Source organism: Portunus trituberculatus, chromosome 41, assembly GCF_017591435.1.
Source record: "Portunus trituberculatus isolate SZX2019 chromosome 41, ASM1759143v1, whole genome shotgun sequence".
NCBI lineage: Eukaryota > Metazoa > Arthropoda > Malacostraca > Decapoda > Portunidae > Portunus > Portunus trituberculatus.
The window spans coordinates 13,398,886-13,417,451 of NC_059295.1; the positions used below are offsets into that span (position 1 = coordinate 13,398,886).

The 18,566-nt window shown below is 42.0% G+C and overlaps 1 protein-coding gene across 1 annotated transcript in view; it reads left to right on the forward strand.

Annotated features, from left to right (window-relative positions):
- Positions 1-17,696: 17,696 nt before the first annotated feature.
- Positions 17,697-18,566, forward strand: part of LOC123516524 — a 333,279-nt gene continuing 332,409 nt past the window's right edge. The window contains 1 exon segment of the mRNA XM_045275948.1: positions 17,697-18,522. The gene's annotated coding sequence lies outside the window, so the exon portion shown is untranslated.

Consider the following 18,566-nt stretch of genomic DNA (forward strand, 5'->3'; position numbering starts at 1 on the left):
GTTGAGATGAGGGTTCACGCTACAAGCCGAGTGACATCATGGTGGAGGTGCCTGGAGCGTGGAGACTTACATACTTATTCTATGGAATGCCACAGGGTCACTACGCTATCCAGGTTACCAGATGGCGTGGCAGTCTTGTACCGTACATGCAGCGAAAGGTGGATGGGATTGGAGCAGGTGAGTCAGATATAAACCTCCTCCCACACTGTGATGGGGTGTTCCTCTGAGGATATTCATTACAGTGCCTTAGTATTCTTACAGTCATGAATGGACACACACAACACCACCACCACTACCATCAACACCACCATCAACATCAATAACAACAACGATAACTATAAGAACAACGACAGCAACAACACCTACATACATCAACAATAATAATAAAACGTCAATAATAATAATAATAACAATAATAACAATAATAATAACAGTAATAATGTAAGTGGAGGAGGCAGCGCATAGTGAGTTAATCCCTGGGTGATTTCGACAATACTTTCTTAGGAGCCCTGGAGACACAACTGCGAAACTAACTGAGAAGGAAAAACGTCGCCTTGTGATGCACGTGTTCTTTTGACCGCCACATCCTAAGTCGTCCACAACATTCCAATTGCAACTACAACGACAACAACAACGTCAAGATTAATAACAGCAACAACGATAACAATAACAACGTCAAAAAGAAGGAAAATAAGAAAATAATAAGAACAAAAACAACTCCTACTACTACTACTACTACTACTACTACTACTACTACTGCTACTTCTGTCAACAACAACAATAACAGTAACAACAACAATAACAATTACAATCACCATATCACTAGTATTATAATCATTAGTATCATGATTTCTGTTATCTTCTTCATAGTTATACATTACACGAAACTTCCTTCTATCACTGCCAAACACATTCGCGTAACCTCTGAGCGGGGAACCGGACCACATGAAGAGCAAGCTTGAGTGTGGTCTTGCGTGCACTGCGACTGTTATGAGGCACGTGAAGCTCATCTTTCTCTTCTTCCGACCTTCAATCCTATACCTCACTTTATACTTTTCAATTTCTATTCTTCCAAGTTTGAATTATATTTTACTTTTGTTACCTTTACCTTTCATTTTAACATTATTGGTATTCATATGCGATATTTTTTTTGTAGCATATGAGTTTAGTTGTTGCAGCGCCACGCCACGCATTACTACTATTATAATTTTCATTTTCTAACTTCACTTCACTTTTACCGCCGTGCCTCCTGACCTTCCCCCACGGCGTCCCTGCAACTGTGTGGGGTGTGTGGTGATGGCATTACAATCTCTCATCTCATCAACTTTTCTCTTCATACATTTCCTGGTTTTCATTTATTTAAGTTTTGTTTAAATTCATTTATTATTTTTTTTCTCGAGGTTCGGCGCCATGTAAAGCCTCTGACTACCCTTGCCTTGCCTTGGACACTGTGGGTGAAGGTGAGTGTGTTACACCTGCCCTGTCACGCCCCATGCCGCAACCAACACCCTTCTCATCCTTCATTGTCTGTCACACTTCACTCCACCCCTTGTCGTCTGCCGCCCTCTGCCACGCTGCACTACACAGTATTGCTTACATTTGCGTGTCTCTTTTGTATACATAAGAAGAAGAAGAAGAAGAAGAAGAAGAAGAAGAAGAAGAAGAAGAAGAAGAAATTATGTGATAAAAGTCCTCGTAAACACTAGATACATAGATATTCTCAAAGAATTATCACTAAGTATATCCTCACTTAAAAAAATAAAAAATAAAATACACACACATACACATCTATCTTTCTATCTATCTATCTATTTATATCTATATCTATCTATCTACGTATCTATCTATTTATCTATCTATCTATCTATCTATCTATCTATCTATATATATATATATATATATATATATATATATATATATATATATATATATATATATATATATATATATATATATATATATATATATATATATATATATATATATATATATATATATATATATATATATATATATATATATATATATATAAGATACTTTCTACACCTTCATTACTTTTACGAGTGTATGAAGTTGTAAGTGAGGATGCAAGCAGGTGAGCCTAGAGGACGGCATGTACACGTCTGAGCTCATTACCAACCTGTCCAGATTTGTTCGTAAATGAATAAATCCGCACAGATGTCTTATCAGCGCCTCCTCCACGCCAGCACCGCCACTCCCCGGGGAACAGACACATCAATTACCTTTCAAGACATGAGGAGCCGCGGAGACCTTCCCGGCACCCTGAGGAGCAAAGATGAGAGAATTAGTGAGGTGGCTTCCTTTTCTGTGGCACTCCAAAGGATCTCTCTCTCTCTCTCTCTCTCTCTCTCTCTCTCTCTCTCTTATCTCTTTCACCCACACCCACACACACACACACACACACACACACACACACACACACACACACACACACACACACACACACACACACACACACACACACACACACACACACACACACACACACACAATTCCATAACACTCTGGAACAAAGCTAACACAAAGGAAGATCGACATTGCTGTTTGTTATGAGTAAATCCATTCGTAAGACACATTAATAAATTTCAATCTCCTCCTCATCTGACTCTGACCTTTAACCGGGCAGACATTAAAGAAAGAAATAACATACAACATAGAAAAAGTTACAGGGGAGTTTTTGATATAAGAACGCTATAAGAACTACAATCTCAGCAATAACTATCCAAACACAGCAAGCGATGGTTGGATAGGAAGAGAGAGGCCACGTGAGACCATGGTGAGAAGACAGGATGCAAGGAATACAAAAGAGTCTAAGGTGTTTCCTATTCCCTTGCCTCTTGCTTATTTTGTGATACATGTACAAGAAGGAAAGCGAGTGTTTCGAGCTGCCCACTCCTTGTCCAGCCCGTCAGTGGGTCGCGGGTATGTTAAAAGTCTGAAATCTAGCCGTAGATAATTGTTTACTGACGCGACGTGCAAAATAAGTGTTGAGCGATCATACAGCACACTGTCAGGCTCAGGTCTAGTGCTTACAAGCAAAACCTTTCCTTCATCTTCGTCACACCAAAAGTTCCCAGCGAATAATTCTGTGCTATGAGACTTTACCTCAAGCATCACCCTGAAGGTTCACGGGACATCGAGTCACAGTTACTAACACTAAACTTTATATGATTTCAGCTTAAGATGGTCAAGAGAAATACTTCCATGATCATATTTCATCGTATTCATGTATGTAAATATAAGGGTTTGACATATTTCTAGCTATTCCACTGTAGTGTTTGGGAGGAAAATCATTGTCGACTTCATTGCAGACGTCAGGCAGGAAAAAGTGACATTTCAATAATAATCTTACACCAGTCTCGATACTTCTTTATTATTCACCGCCTCGAAAGTTCTTCCTGTTATTACATGGCTTTCTTCCACAGCTTGCACACTCCCCGTCCGAAGGCTTCTCCTCCTTGTTACAATTCCATGTTGATGTTTTTATTTATCTATCAATTTATTTATTTATTTTTTAATTACCCTTTCTTTCTTTCAATGTTCCCAAACCACAATAGTCTCGGTATGTCTGCCTCCTAGATTCATGTTCCTCTCTTGATTTTCAGTAGTCCTTCCTCGTATGAAAGCCAGCCAGCATTCTCATGTGTACAACCTGTAATGAACGACCTCCACTTCGTCATTAGCACTCACTTCGTAGCACCGTGCAACACACCATGTCAACATACTCTATCAAAGTTTAATATTTTTTGATAATCTTTCCTCACATGTTTACTAGCAATTCAATACTGAAGGGAAGGATGGCAATTTGCATTTGTTACCCATGAAAAGATGAAAGCAAGGACAAATCTGTCTTTAGGCGTGACTGCAAAACACAATGGAGGGGTAGTGTATAACAACACAACCTGGCAGCTCGCGAGACACACATCCCATTGCCCTATCCCCGCTCTCCATCACTGACCCAAAAGAACACCAGGCCGAGTGAAAAATTAAGTGTATCGAGTCAATCTTTTCTCTGCCCTCCTGTCCTCCCTCGCCCAGCTGGCTGATAGGCGTCACCCTCAGTACGTGCAGGCCGCAGGTGACACGTGCCCCTGCAGCTACGAGTCTTCCAAGAAGCTTTGTACGATATGTATAAATAACACTTATTTCAATTTGCACGAATCATTATCACAGGTTATTTTCATATCAAAAACATGTGCTGATAAATTGCGTTCTATACAGAGAGAGAGAGAGAGAGAGAGAGAGAGAGAGAGAGAGAGAGAGAGAGAGAGAGAGAGAGAGAGAGAGAGAGAGAGAGAGAGAGAGAGAGAGAGAGAGAGAGAGAGAGAGAGAGATAGAATAACAAAAGAAAAAAAAATGGAAGTTTTGTTGGAGTTGCTTATTGAGTAGCTTCAAAGGCAACATTCTTTACTCTCTTCAAAATGTACATCATATTTCAAGACACTGCATTGACAAACCACTAAAAGCCTTTGCTCACCCTAAGAATTACACCCAAAGATCACATGATGGGTTGCTCAGTGCACAAGTTTAGCTGGAAGACACAATGGAAATCACAAATTTCCTATGTATGTTTTTTGGAATCTTGCTATTCAGTAATTTTACCCGTTATACAGTAATAATCACACACACACACACACACACACACACACACACACACACACACACACACACACACACACACACACACACACACACACACACATATGAGCGCTGCTGGGTCTCGTGAGGAGGCTCTCAACCTGTACTAATCTGATGCCTGGTCATGTGAGGCAGAAATGAAACAGAGATCACTGATATAAAGAGAAGGGAAAACAACATTTTGAATCCCTGGAGTAACTTCCACCACAAATAGAGGAGTGCTTGTTGCTTTGTTACGTGGTGGAATGTTGATGGAAACCAACTCAAGTGGAGAAAAATAATTAAGAGTATAACAAAGCTGTTAGTGACATTTTCAAATTCAGAGAACACAACGCTCAAAACACCCGCAGGCGTATATGCTGATGTACTGATATTATAAAAGAGTGTAGACAGGACTGGCGAACTCCGATCAGATATAATGTCGTCTTGCTGTGCGCCTTATCAACTATACCAAGTCATTTCTTGAACACGAGTACCCACCATGGCCGGCGGGATGCCTGGAGTGGACAAACGAATAATGATAAGGACAGAATTTCTCAAGGGAGGAACAGAATAGTGCGCGTGACGGACCAATTGGACCTTTCAGTGGATTGTTTTGATTCAAATTGACTCTTCTCTGCGCAGCATCACCACCTAGTGACATTTGAATGTGTGTGTGTGTGTGTGTGTGTGTGTGTGTGTGTGTGTGTGTGTGTGTGTGTGTGTGTGTGTGTGTGTGTGTGTGTGTGTGTGTGTGTGTGTGTGTGTGTGTGAGAGAGAGAGAGAGAGAGAGAGAGAGAGAGAGAGAGAGAGAGAGAGAGAGAGAGAGAGAGAACCAGGAAGCTTACGTGAATGTGAAGTGGGCTGATAACCTTTAGCTTTCATTTGATGTGCTGCCTCACTAAATCTTCATTCTTGTTAAAGTCTTGCAGTAAATACGTCTTAAAAAGGTAATGGAAGGGTGGCCAAAATTACCAGGATAGTAAGATAAAATTTAGATGATCAAAAGCAATAGCAGAAAGCCAACCAGTGAATAATACTTGCAGTTTTCAATGTCATTAATCATTTTTTTATATTGGTACTAAATTTGCTTCTTGATTCAGTTCATTACGAAGAAACAAAGCAGTGCAACCAATCGTGAGTGAACTGATAAGAAAAGAGTGCTGAATTAGATAAACAAGGTAATAAAAACACCACGACTTTAGCAACCAATTCAATTCCATTATCAATTCAATTCAATTATTTTTTTAATGTCACGAGCATACACATTGTTACAAGATTATATTCATTTACATTACATAAACACATATGGACTTCTTGCTTGACAATGGTAAGTGATACCGTATGGTAAATCTTACTCTCCTCTGTACAATTTACTCACTCTATAGCTTGAGAATTGATTTATCTAACATAATTTAAAAATTTCATGCCACCTCCAATGACTGATTTAAAACAAAGCTCCCTGGTAACATTTACAGATCAGTCAAGTACTTCTTTAATCTGTACTTGTATGTTGGTAAAGAACAATGATGATCTACCTTCCTGCCATTCCATTCCATACATGAGTTACTTAGAATCTAAACATTTTGTATATCATGGCTGTTCTGCCTTGTGGTGGACGAAGATCAACAATTCTTCAACATTTCAACACTACTTTTAACATACAGCGAACGCCATGATTCCATCGCGCGCGCGCATACACACACACACACACACACACACACACACACACACACACACACACACACACACACACACACACACACACGGATGAGTGGCTAGTCATTTCAGTGGCTTTTGAGAATATTTCTTAAGAGAGAGAGCAAAACGTTTAAGAGTATACTTGCCTTACGTAATGTGATCTCTTATCATAAATCTCATTCACTGTTCCTCTGCTCTCCATTTTCATTAATCAAGTTTACGTAACTACACCATCTCTCTTTCTCTCTCTCTCTCTCTCTCTCTCTCTCTCTCTCTCTCTCTCTCTCTCTCTCTCCCCTTTTAACAGAAAACGAACACGAGCCCTGTAAAAGATATTGAAGAGTATCGTGGAGGAAACGGGAGTCGTCGGGTTGGTTATTTTTTCCTTTACAAAGCGGGGGTCTCTCATTTAGTTAATCTCTCGCGTACTGCCTCGAAAAATCCTTTATTTCCGAGGGAGTCTGTGGAGCGCGTCTCTCTGCGGCTACAATGGGGCTGATTAAGAGGAGGTCGAGGTGAGTCTCCCATGAAGCAGAGCAGCCTCCCCTGCCCCTCGCACCCGCCAGCTGGAGAATTAGTTCCATTCTTCTCAGTGGCCTACCAATCTACCCTCGCTTTGGCCGCCACACACACACACACACACACACACACACACACACAGAGGAAGGGAGTCGAATACAAAGACAGAGGAAACGGTAAACACACACACACACACACACACACACACACACACACACACACACACACACACACACACACACACACACACACACACACACACATTGAGAAGTGTGTGTGCGGGTCAAGAAGAAACTAAATTTATATTCAAACTTAAGACGGAATTCTCTCTCTCTCTCTCTCTCTCTCTCTCTCTCTCTCTCTCTCTCTCTCTCTCTCTCTCTCTCTCTGTGACAGACAACCTTCACATCAACAGCATATCTCACTTCCCCTATTCACATATTCCTGTCCTTTCCATCCTCTTCCTCGTCCTCGTCCTCGTCCTCGTTATCCATCTATCCATCCATCTCTCTATCCATCCATCCTCCCTTTCTCGCAGCAAAACGCACATAAACAGAACACAAACAGGGCAATAGGAAGGACGCTCTCTGCATCCCTCTGTCACGCTCCACTACGCTCTCCTAAGTAACCTAACAAGTGTCGATGTAGCGGTAGCGGCCACCTGGCGTCACCTGGCTGTCAGTGCGCCGGCCAAGTCAGTCACCTGTGCACAAGGGAGAGGGTCTTTTTTTTTTTTGTTATTGTTGTTCCGGTTGTTGGGGGTGTATGCGGATGTGCTGTTGTTATTGGTGGTGGTGGTGGTGGTGGTGGTGGTGGTGGTGGTGGTGGTGGTGCTACTGTACCTACTCTTCCTATTTTGTTTCATTTGATTTATGTCATGTGTGTGTGTTATGTGTTATGTGTGTAGTGTATAGTAGCCTATTCTTGTTTAGGTTAGGTTAGGTTTAGCTGGCTGGCTGGGTCTCTCTCTCTCTCTCTCTCTCTCTCTCTGGTATCCATTTAGTATTTTAGGTTGTATTTCCTGTTGTATAATCTGATTTTTTTTTTCATACAACTACATTCTTTTTTTCCTCGCTAACAAATGCATATTCAGAAAGTGAGATGACCAAGGGAGGGATATATGAACACAGCACACAGATGCAGTGAGTAGCAGAAAGTGAAACAGGAGGGCAAAGTGGCAGTGTGTGAGAAGAGAGGCGTGGCAGGGAGAGCGATAAGGATGAGGAGGTGATTAGAACAAGCAAGGAATCAATGCAAGGACAAGAATAAGTTGACACCCTTTCTGCCGTAGTCGATACCAACTTTTTTTTATCTTTTTTTTTTCTACATATCATCATTAATTTGGTGCTTTAGTTGTATAGTTACTTAATGATTACTGGTTGCACCCTCCATAATATCGACACATAATAAGCACACACACACACACACACACACACACACACACACACACAATAAAGATAAATATACACACTAGTAGATAAATAGAAAACCACATTCTAAAAACCAAAGGTGGAGATATGGAAAACTAAGCCCTCTATCCTATTACGTGTAGGAGATAAACACCAAAATATAAGGATGCACCGACTGGAAAAGTGTAGGGGCGCTAGGTGACGGTGGCGGGTGGGGAGGAGGGAGGGATATATAGAGCTTCTGAAGTATTTAGGTGAGATTAAAATACCTGCGTGCGTCATCACAGCGCAGGAATGGAGAGCAGCAAACAAAGCCACGCTCGCCTCGCCCTTTGCGTTTAGAGGTCATCAGTGTTCAGCAGAATTGAATTTGCCGCTTCCATTGTGTGTGTGTGTGTGTGTGTGTGTGTGTGTGTGTGTGTGTGTGTGTGTGTGTGTGTGTGTAGTTCGTTCCTCGTGTCTCTGCAATGACGTGGAAGATGCATGACAGCGTGACTAACGTAAATACTCACTCATCATAATTCAGGATTAGCGGAAGCTGAAGAAGGCGTCACATCAACAGTATAGACACAGCAGCGACCATCTAGCCAGGTGACGCCCTCTCCCCCTTCCTCCCCCCACCCCCCAAATGCTGCTATCCACACAGCACACCCTGACGAAGCCACACAGGTGATTATAGTACATAATCATTACCCCCCCAAACACACACACACACTTTCGTAGGTAATAATTGTATAGGAAAAAAACGTTAGTACGAGTATAATCTCGTTACAAGGGAAAAATGGATTGAAGACAGTAAATATGTTTTCCAGGTTCATTTGTCCTTCCTTCCTTTCTGTCTAGAAATTTCTTTTTTTTTTTTTGTTTAAATATCTTATACTTGTTCATTTAGAATATTCTCTCTCTCTCTCTCTCTCTCTCTCTCTCTCTCTCTCTCTCTTAACACCAACAACAAATCAATAAAACAAGAAGCAATAAATACTAGAAACTTAAACGCTTTTAATAAAATAGAAAGGAAAATAATACACGCAAAAAATACACACAGTAAAACACAATCAATATCATTTTCGGAGAGTAACATTAATAATCCAAACTCAGCACTGGTGCAGCATCGCGCCCATGACGTCACATCATTCGTGCCAGTGTGTAGAGGAACCACCATCCCCGCCGCTAACAAGCCACACAAAGCCCCTCAGATATCCCGGAGGCGGCACTGCCCACGCTGAACCAAACAATAATCCGCTTAAGTCTTGCGTAATGTATCCACGACAAACACGACACAATTCACTGCATTCATAGTCGTGTTTTTATTTCTCTCTATATTTCTAAGCTAATCACCCTAATGAGCGGTTAGAGGTCTTTGAAATAAACAACAACAGTAATTAGCTACACAATGTGATCCATCTGGCAGTGCGTCGAGTTACTGTAAAAGATTAAAACACGATTTTTTTCCCAGGGTGTAGCCAGGCGGGATGGCAGAACAGCAGCACATGTTCGCCTCGACATGTGCTGGGTTATTCACTTGAGCCGTCGCGTCGCGCCTACCCCGCCTCATCAGTGTGACCCAGGCTGGCTTCCAGGCACTGCACGCCGCCTGATTTTCACTCAGGGAAGGATTGATATTCACGATAATAATAATAATAATAATAATAATAATAATAATAATAATAATAATAATAATAATAATAATAATAATAATAAAAATAATGATAACAAAAATAATGACAATAATAAAAATAACAATAATAACAATAATAATAATAATAATAATAATAATAATAATAATAATAATAATAATAATAATAATAATAATATAGCGGCGGTGGCGGCGGCGACAGTGGCAGCGGCAGCAGTAAGAGCAGCCGCAGCTGTAGTAACAACAACAACAACAGTAGCAGCAACAGCAGCAGCAAAAACAACAACAACAACAACAACAATAATGATAACAACGATAATAACAATAAGAGTAATAATAAAATAATAACAACAAAAAGTAACAATAGTAATCATTATAATATAATAATAATAATAATAATAATAATAATAATAATAATAATAATAATAATAATAATAATAATAATAATAATAATAATAATAATAATAATAATAATAATAATAATAATAATAATAATAATAATAATAATAATAACAATAATAATAATAATAATAATAATAATAATAATAATAATAATAATAATAATAATAATAATAATAATAATAATAATAATAATCTTTATAATAATAATATGATAAAGATAATACTAATATAGAAACGAGGAAAAGATGAGGAGGAGGAGGAGGAGGAGGAGGAGGAGGAGGAGGAGGAGGAGGACGACGACGACGACGACGACGACGGCGACGGCGCCGACAAGTTGAAAGATTTGAAGAGGTAGAAAAAAATAAATCAACATTTCATGGAGTGGCTTTATGACAAGCCATATTACTCATGAGACAAGCGATAGCCAACGTGACCCGCCTGAAGGCATCTGACTGTCTGAGGAATGCAGTGTTATACCGAGGCTGACCCGGAACACACTGCCTTGCCGGGAGATAGCGGCCCTTGCACAACTTAATCGTTTATGCTCAGAGGATATACGCCATTGAAATACTAGAGGAGACGAGGAATGGTCTGTGGCCTTGTCTGGTCATGATTGCCTTGATGCCTAGCGCTGGGTAATACTAGGAGCACTGCAGTCAGAGTATCGGCTTACCACTTGGCATTAATGTATAGACTCACCTACGGAACAGTGTAAGATCAGTGACTGAATGTGGGGCGGGAAGGTGGTGACGTCAGGCCATCAGTGGCTGCTGCATACTTTCAATCATTAAACTCAAGACCAGGTAATGATATTTCCTTTTCCGTCATATACTGATGATTATTCTACTCTATAAAGGCGGCCATTACATGAGCGGGGCAACGCCGGTACATCTGCATGGCTTCGAGTCGAAGCTCGCCCAAACATTGGCTAGTATGAAGTTTCACTCTTTTTTCGGAAAAGTTTGTGCCGACCGTGACTTGAGCGGAGAGAGGCATCATGAAACGTTAACTGGCATATCGTCACTCCCAGAGATGTATTCCTCCACCTCCGTGACGAAACTGGTGACGCGTACTAAAAAAATGATCGGGCCTTGAGGGGTCATCTTGATCATGAAGGGCACCTGAGTTACGTGGCAGTGAATCCGGTGAAAAACCTACGGCCTTATTACTAATGCCTCCACGTGCAGCAGCGGAGGCACCAAACAAAGAACACGAATGGTTAAGTCCAGACGTTCACAGGCAAATGTCAACGCCTCTTGTATACCTGAAAATAACGTCACCTACCATGTCTTTCATTTTTCTTCACCCTCTGCTGGAAAGGGAAGGGAGGACAAGGGAAGGAAAGGGAAGGGAAGGAAGGCAGCAGCAGCGGGGAGGAATAAGACAAATACTCGCCGTGAAATTAACTATATTGGAAAACAGTAAAATACCAAATGAGTGAGCCGTGGACGCAGGACCGAAGATGTGCCGCAGCTGCTTGTGAGAAATAAGGAATGATGAGTCTACCTGTGTGTGTGTGTGTGTGTGTGTGTGTGTGTGTGTGTGTGTGTGTGTGTGTGTGTGTATCTCTGTATCTTTGTCTGTCTGTTTGTCTGTCTAGTTTTGTACTTGTATGTTTGTCCGACTCTCTCTTTTCCATGTCGTTCTATTTATTTGTTTTGGCTGTGTATCTGTCTATTTGTCTGTCAGTGTCTCCATGTGTCTCTTTCTACATCCCTATTCTCTCTCTCTCTCTCTCTCTCTCTCTCTCTCTCTCTGTGTGTGTGTGTGTGTGTGTGTGTGTGTGTGTGTGTGTGTGTGTGTGTGTGTGTTTTCACTGTTTGATCTGCTGCAGTCTCTGACGAGACAGCCAGACGTTACCCTACGGAACGAGCTCAGAGCTCATATTTCCTATCTTCGGATAGGCCTGAGACAGGCACACACCACACACCGGGACAACAAGGTCACAACTCCTCGATTTACATCCCGTACCTACTCACTGCTAGGTGAACAGGGCTACACGTGAAAGGAGACACACCCAAATATCTCCACCCGGCCGGGGAATCGAACCCCGGTCCTCTGGCTTGTGAAGCCAGCACTCTAACCACTGAGCTACCGGGTCGTGTGTGTGTGTGTGTGTGTGTGTGAGAGAGAGAGAGAGAGAGAGAGAGAGAGAGAGAGAGAGAGAGAGAGAGAGAGAGAGAGAGAGAGAGAGAGAGAGAGTAAAAAAAAAAGAGAAAAGAATAAAGGCACCATTCCTCTTACTATCACCACCAGTACCACCACCACCACCACCACCACCACCACCATGCCTACCCATCCCACCCCCAAAGAATGTCTCCTCCCCAACAAGCCACACAAACTCACCGAGGCCAAACAAAGAGCGAAACACCTGCATGCTCGTTCCTGCACATTACCAGCATTTTAAATTCACAGACATTCGTTCCGCATTTAGAAGTTCTCTCTCCGAATGACTAACAGCATTACAACGGACCACTAACATGAAATAATAAATAAATAAATCGACGAAATAAAAGTAATTGTACGACTTCAGTTTGATTGCCCTGGAGAGCGAGGAGGAGGAGGAGGAGGAGGAGGAGGAGGAGGAGGAGGAGGAGGAGGAGGAGGAGGAGGAGGAGGCATAATGGAAGTGGGCAGTGAGTGGCACGTGTCGCCTTTACTCGCAATGATAAACACACACAGGTTAGGTGGCCATTATTCTTGCTCCTTGTGGAAAGAAAAGTTGAAAAAAGAAATGCTGGTTTGGGTCAGACAGGCACGAACTGAGACACGGGAATAGATAAACAGATGCACAGGCAGATGATGAAATAGATAGATAGATGGATAGATGGATAGATAAACAGGTGGATAGATATGTAGATAGGTACATATAGAGAGTAGATGGGTAGATAGGTGAACAGATATACAGATAGACAAAGATCGCAGATAGAAAAATAGATACATAGATTAGATAGATAGACATAAACACAACTGAAAAACACAGTGAGTATGAATTAGCTACTGGAAAGATAGATAGATAGATAGATAGATAGATAGATAGATAGATAGATATATATATATATATAGAGAGAGAGAGAGAGAGAGAGAGAGAGAGAGAGAGAGAGAGAGAGAGAGAGAGAGAGAGAGAGAGAGAGAGAGAGAGAGAGAGAGAGAGAGAGAGAGAGAGAGAGAGAGAGAGAGACACACACACACACACACACACACACACACACACACACACACACACACACACTGCGTAGTGTAGTGGTTAGCACGCTCGACTCACAATCGAGAGGGCCGGTTTCGAGTCTCGGGAAGCTGTGAGGCAAATGGGCAAGCCTCTTAATGTGTGGCCTCTGTTCACCTAGCAGTAAATAGGTACGGGATGTAACTCGAGGGGTTGTGGCCTCGCTTTCTCCGTGTGTGGAGTGTGTTGTGGTCTCAGTCCTACCCGAAGATCGGTCTTTGAGCTCTGAGCTCGCTCCTTAATGGGGAAGACTGGCTGGGTGACCAGCAGACGATCGCGGTGAATTACACACACACACACACACACACACACACACACACACACACACACACACACACACACACACACACACACACACGCACATAACCAATTTGTCATATTATGATGGATGTGAAAACCTTAGGGGGAGGGGTGGGAGAGGAGGAGAGGGGGCGAAGGAACTTAGCTCATTAAGTCCACCTTTGACCTCTTAGACTCCTTCCCCCTCCACCTTCCCCTTTCCCTCTCCCTCCCTCTCCCTCTGTACACTGGCGGTCATAAGACGAGTAACCAACACTCACTTCTACCATGATTTGAATTGTTCGATCCTGTCCTGTGATCCGCTGACGGCCTCCTTACATTAACCACTTCAGTACCATGACGCGTTTCCATATTCATTCCCCTTACTATTTGGTAATTTTATACAGCTTCAGAAACTCATGTGTGGGTGGGTTAGAAAAGTGAAGACCGTGGCCATTAATCTTCTGATCTCTATAGACCCTTCCTAATGTCAGTAAAATGGTCTAATCGTACATAAATCCCAAGGTAAAAATGTGTCCTAGTATTGAAAGGGTTAATACCTGACAATTAGATTCTCAAGCTCGGTAATCAGGAATGAAAAGAAATAGTTGGTTGAAGATTTTTTTTGATGTTGAAGCACTGGTTAAGGGGAAACTAAATAACAAAAAAAAAAAAAAAAAAAAAACAAGCTTACTGAGGTGCTGGCTCCAAGAGAGAGAGAGAGAGAGAGAGAGAGAGAGAGAGAGAGAGAGAGAGAGAGAGAGAGAGAGAGAGAGAGAGAGAGAGATGGGAGGAAGGGGACAGATAGAGGGATAGAGATGGCCAGCCAGCCAACTAGATGACGGACAAACAGACAGAAAGACAGAAACAGTGTGTCAGTGTACCATTCATGTCAAACTCGTAGGAGGCGCGTCTCAAGTCGTCGGGAAAGATCGTTTGTACAGTACCTCTTCCTTTCATTTCCTCCTCGTTATCGTTCTTAAACCTCCTCTAAGGTCTTCCCGTTGCTAATTCCTTCTACCTGACCACATAACTGTCCTTTGCTTTTTCTGGTGCGCTTGTCACATTGCTTATTTTCCTGCTAGCTTGTTTTGACACTGGAACTCGCTTCTTGTGATGGTGGGCGTGGAGGAGTCTATATATGTAAGTAAGCAACTGAGGGCAAATGTAATACAACTTCGTACTCCTGAGCAGCCTGGTGTCGAGGACTTGTGGATGAGTGTGTACTGTGCCGTAAGTTGGCAACTTTTCATTATAGGATGTGTTTTGAATATATCGAAGATGTGTTGAGACAAATATTTGTGTGTAAGAAAGTACTTTATGTCTGTTGTTTTTAATGATTTATTTTTTAAGAAAGATTAGCAGAATGGTATGAAATTCCATTCACTTGAACTACAGTGTGTTCAAGGTAGTTGGTACAAGATGTCGAAGCGTTTAAGAATATGAAAATTAGCCTCGAGCAGGTTTTAATAACAACAGAGGGTGTGTAGGTGAGGAAGAATATGTTCAGGTGTGCGGAATGTGTAGTGACGCAGCCAGGAGTAATGCTCAGGAAGGATAATGAGAAGATAAAGTAAGGAAGTCTCATTAACTTTTTCCATAGCACAGAAATTTATCTCTAAACATTTGTTTGCTGCTGCCTGCGACGTATCGGTCCGCCAAGAACAATGCGTCTCACAATTAAAGGTCAGTGTGTCAGTTTCTTGTACTTTGTTTATCACGACAATGAAACCCACTTTTAGAAGTAAACTAAGTCTCTTCTGTGGAACGTTGTCTATAATCCAATGAAGATAACAAAACATCTATACAACAATGTCTATAGCAAGTTAATAAGAAAAATTTGTTATGTCAGCCCAAATGATCAGGAAACAGATGCCAATTTTCACGAAATCACTGGATTTGAGAAGTCAAGCTGGTCGATTATCTACTCATCGTTCTTTGTATAAGCATTGTTTTCGTGTGTGTAGCAACGTAAAAAAATATATTAGCATTCATACTGACTTGCGCGGATAATGAACTGTAATACAACCAAACTGAAACGAAAACTAATAAATTGAGTTTATTGTCTATCCCTTTCCTTTCTCATATGTCAATAAGCTTTATTTCAATCTCTTCAGTGGACTGTCGACGAAAGATATCTGGCTGCACGGGAGACATGGAACTATGTTTGATGCGAAATAACAGATCTGCCACATGGAGTCCACCTGACGGATTCGTGGCCGCACAATGCAAAGTTTCCACATATAATACACCATATGTTCAGCTTGGGATCTGAATCACTGGGTACGTACATACAAAGCTTGATATGTGTTTTAAACCACGAACACGAAAAGACGTGGCAACACTGCTTCTGCCTTCATCTAGATAAAAAATATATAGCATATGATCACAGCAATTTAAAAGATAACTAACACCATGAAGGATTGGCACACGGTGCTCCAGTAACCATCACCATGGGAGGTACAAACTCTGTGCGGGTCGTCTTAGTTCGGCAGGGTAAACCAACTTCCACAAGCTGCCTGACGATCGCACGCGCCCCTGAAACTAGTGAGGGCACAGGGTGAAGAAGAGCTGACTTAGAGAATGTGGCCAGGACGTGTCTATTTTGTTCTGAACCCACACGTTTTTTGTGCTGAACAACACATTTTCTGTTGTTTTCCTTCAAAACTTCTATGTATATATATATATATATATATATATATATATATATATATATATATATATATATATATATATATATATATATATATATAGAGAGAGAGAGAGAGAGAGAGAGAGAGAGAGAGAGAGAGAGAGAGAGAGAGAGAGAGAGAGAGAGAGAGAGAGAGAGAGAGAGAGAGAGAGAGAGGTGGAGAGAGAAGGGGCAAAAACTCTCGATATATACTTTTGAAACTTCCTCATTGATCAGCAAGAAAGACATTTCATCGCCAAAATCAATACACAACATGATATTCATTATGGCTCTTGGTTCCCCTGCACGACCCATGACAACCAAAAGACTCCTAGCACACACGTAAAGAATCTTCCAGGCAGCACTCGGCTGTGTCCTTGATGACTGTGTGCGTCACTGCAAGGAACACAACAACCTAATAACCTCGACAAAGTGAAGTACAGTTTGCAGTGGTTCGCACTCACGGACAACACCTGCTGTTGCGCTGTTGCGTATGGAAGTAATTAGTGAAGTCAAGCGTAGGGTTGTTTTTCAGTTTCATTAGAATCTTTTATATGAGGAAAGTAAACAGATAAGACTTTTTCTACACGACGTAACGAAAAACGTGCGAGGTTTACACGGAAAGGGAAAAAAAGAGAATGGAAAAGTAATGTGATGAAAGGAATGAAGGGTGTCTCATAACGCTCTTGAGGAGGAATAATTTATTCAAAATTATGACGCCGTGGTGCTATTAATGTTGTGGGTGATGGGCAACAGCGGCGGCGTGCCGGCGGCGGTGGTGATGCTAAGAAGGAAAGATTACTATAATCACATCTTAAACATACAACGTCAAAGGTACAAGATCGCCATATCGATGCAGCCCCACACGCACACACGTATGTGTGTGTGTGTGTGTGTGTGTGTGTGTGTGTGTGTGTGTGTGTGTGTGTGTGTATGCGTAAGTGTGTGTGTGTGTGTGTGTGTGTGTGTGTGTGTGTGTGTGTGTGTGTGTGTGTGTGTGTGTGTGTGTGTGTGTGTGTGTGTGTGTGTGCGCGCGCGCTCGCTCGTGTCCATCCGTCCTTGGGGTTGTGTGTGTACTTGACCTAATATATCTCATAAATCGTAAGTCAATACACTAAACATAGACTAACACACACACACACACACACACACACACACGCGGGATGGCTCGACAAGTCCACCAGGCACCACCTGCTCAGTCAGTTGTATCCCGGCGGGCGCGTGGAGCGGACGGGCGGCTGGCTGGCTGAGGCTCCCTGGCTCCGGCATCACTTGGCCGCGCTGATCGCTGCCTTGCCTCTCCGCGACCTCATACCAACCCAAGCCAACCACCCCTGGTCCCTCGCGTGTCGCCAGATATGTTGGCTCGATTTGACTCTCCGTGCGGGTGTGTTCAAGATAAATGGTTACCGAGCGCTGAGAGGGACTTTTATGAACTCTGAGAGATAACTTACGCCTGCACGAGAGGCTGGAGAGGAAGAGGACGACAGCGCGGGTCTCCATGCAAATAAAGCTTGGGATTTCGTTTCTGTTTCATTTATATCTAATTGCATACATAGGGTGATGCTTGTTCGTAGCTGTGTAGAGTAAGGGACTACATAGAGCGTTGGCAGACCCTCAGTTTCACTTGCATATGGCCGAGTAACTTAGTAACTTACTTTGAAAAATAAAGGTTAATAATTTGAAGTTGATTTGGCGCCGAGAACTGCACTTGACACTTGGGTAGAGATACGAGTCTCTGCAGGACACGATGCGACTGTATAAGTAGATAAATAAATGGACGACAACAGTAATGACAAAAGATTAATAAACGATGTGAGGGCAAATATTTGGTCCTGAGATCGTGAAAAAAAAAGAAAATAAAGTGGCACTGTTACCTGGATATACTAAACACCTGCGAGAAAAAGAGAGAAATACTGAGTGTCGCCTGAATAACAGTTTACTTCAAGCCCGAACATTGTGTCCGCGTATTTGATGACCAAAAGAAAAGAACGTACAGGAAATTTTCAACTGACTTCCATCTACGAACAGGCTGCTTGAGGTAGATAAGTGAACAAAACACACACAGGCACACACACACACACA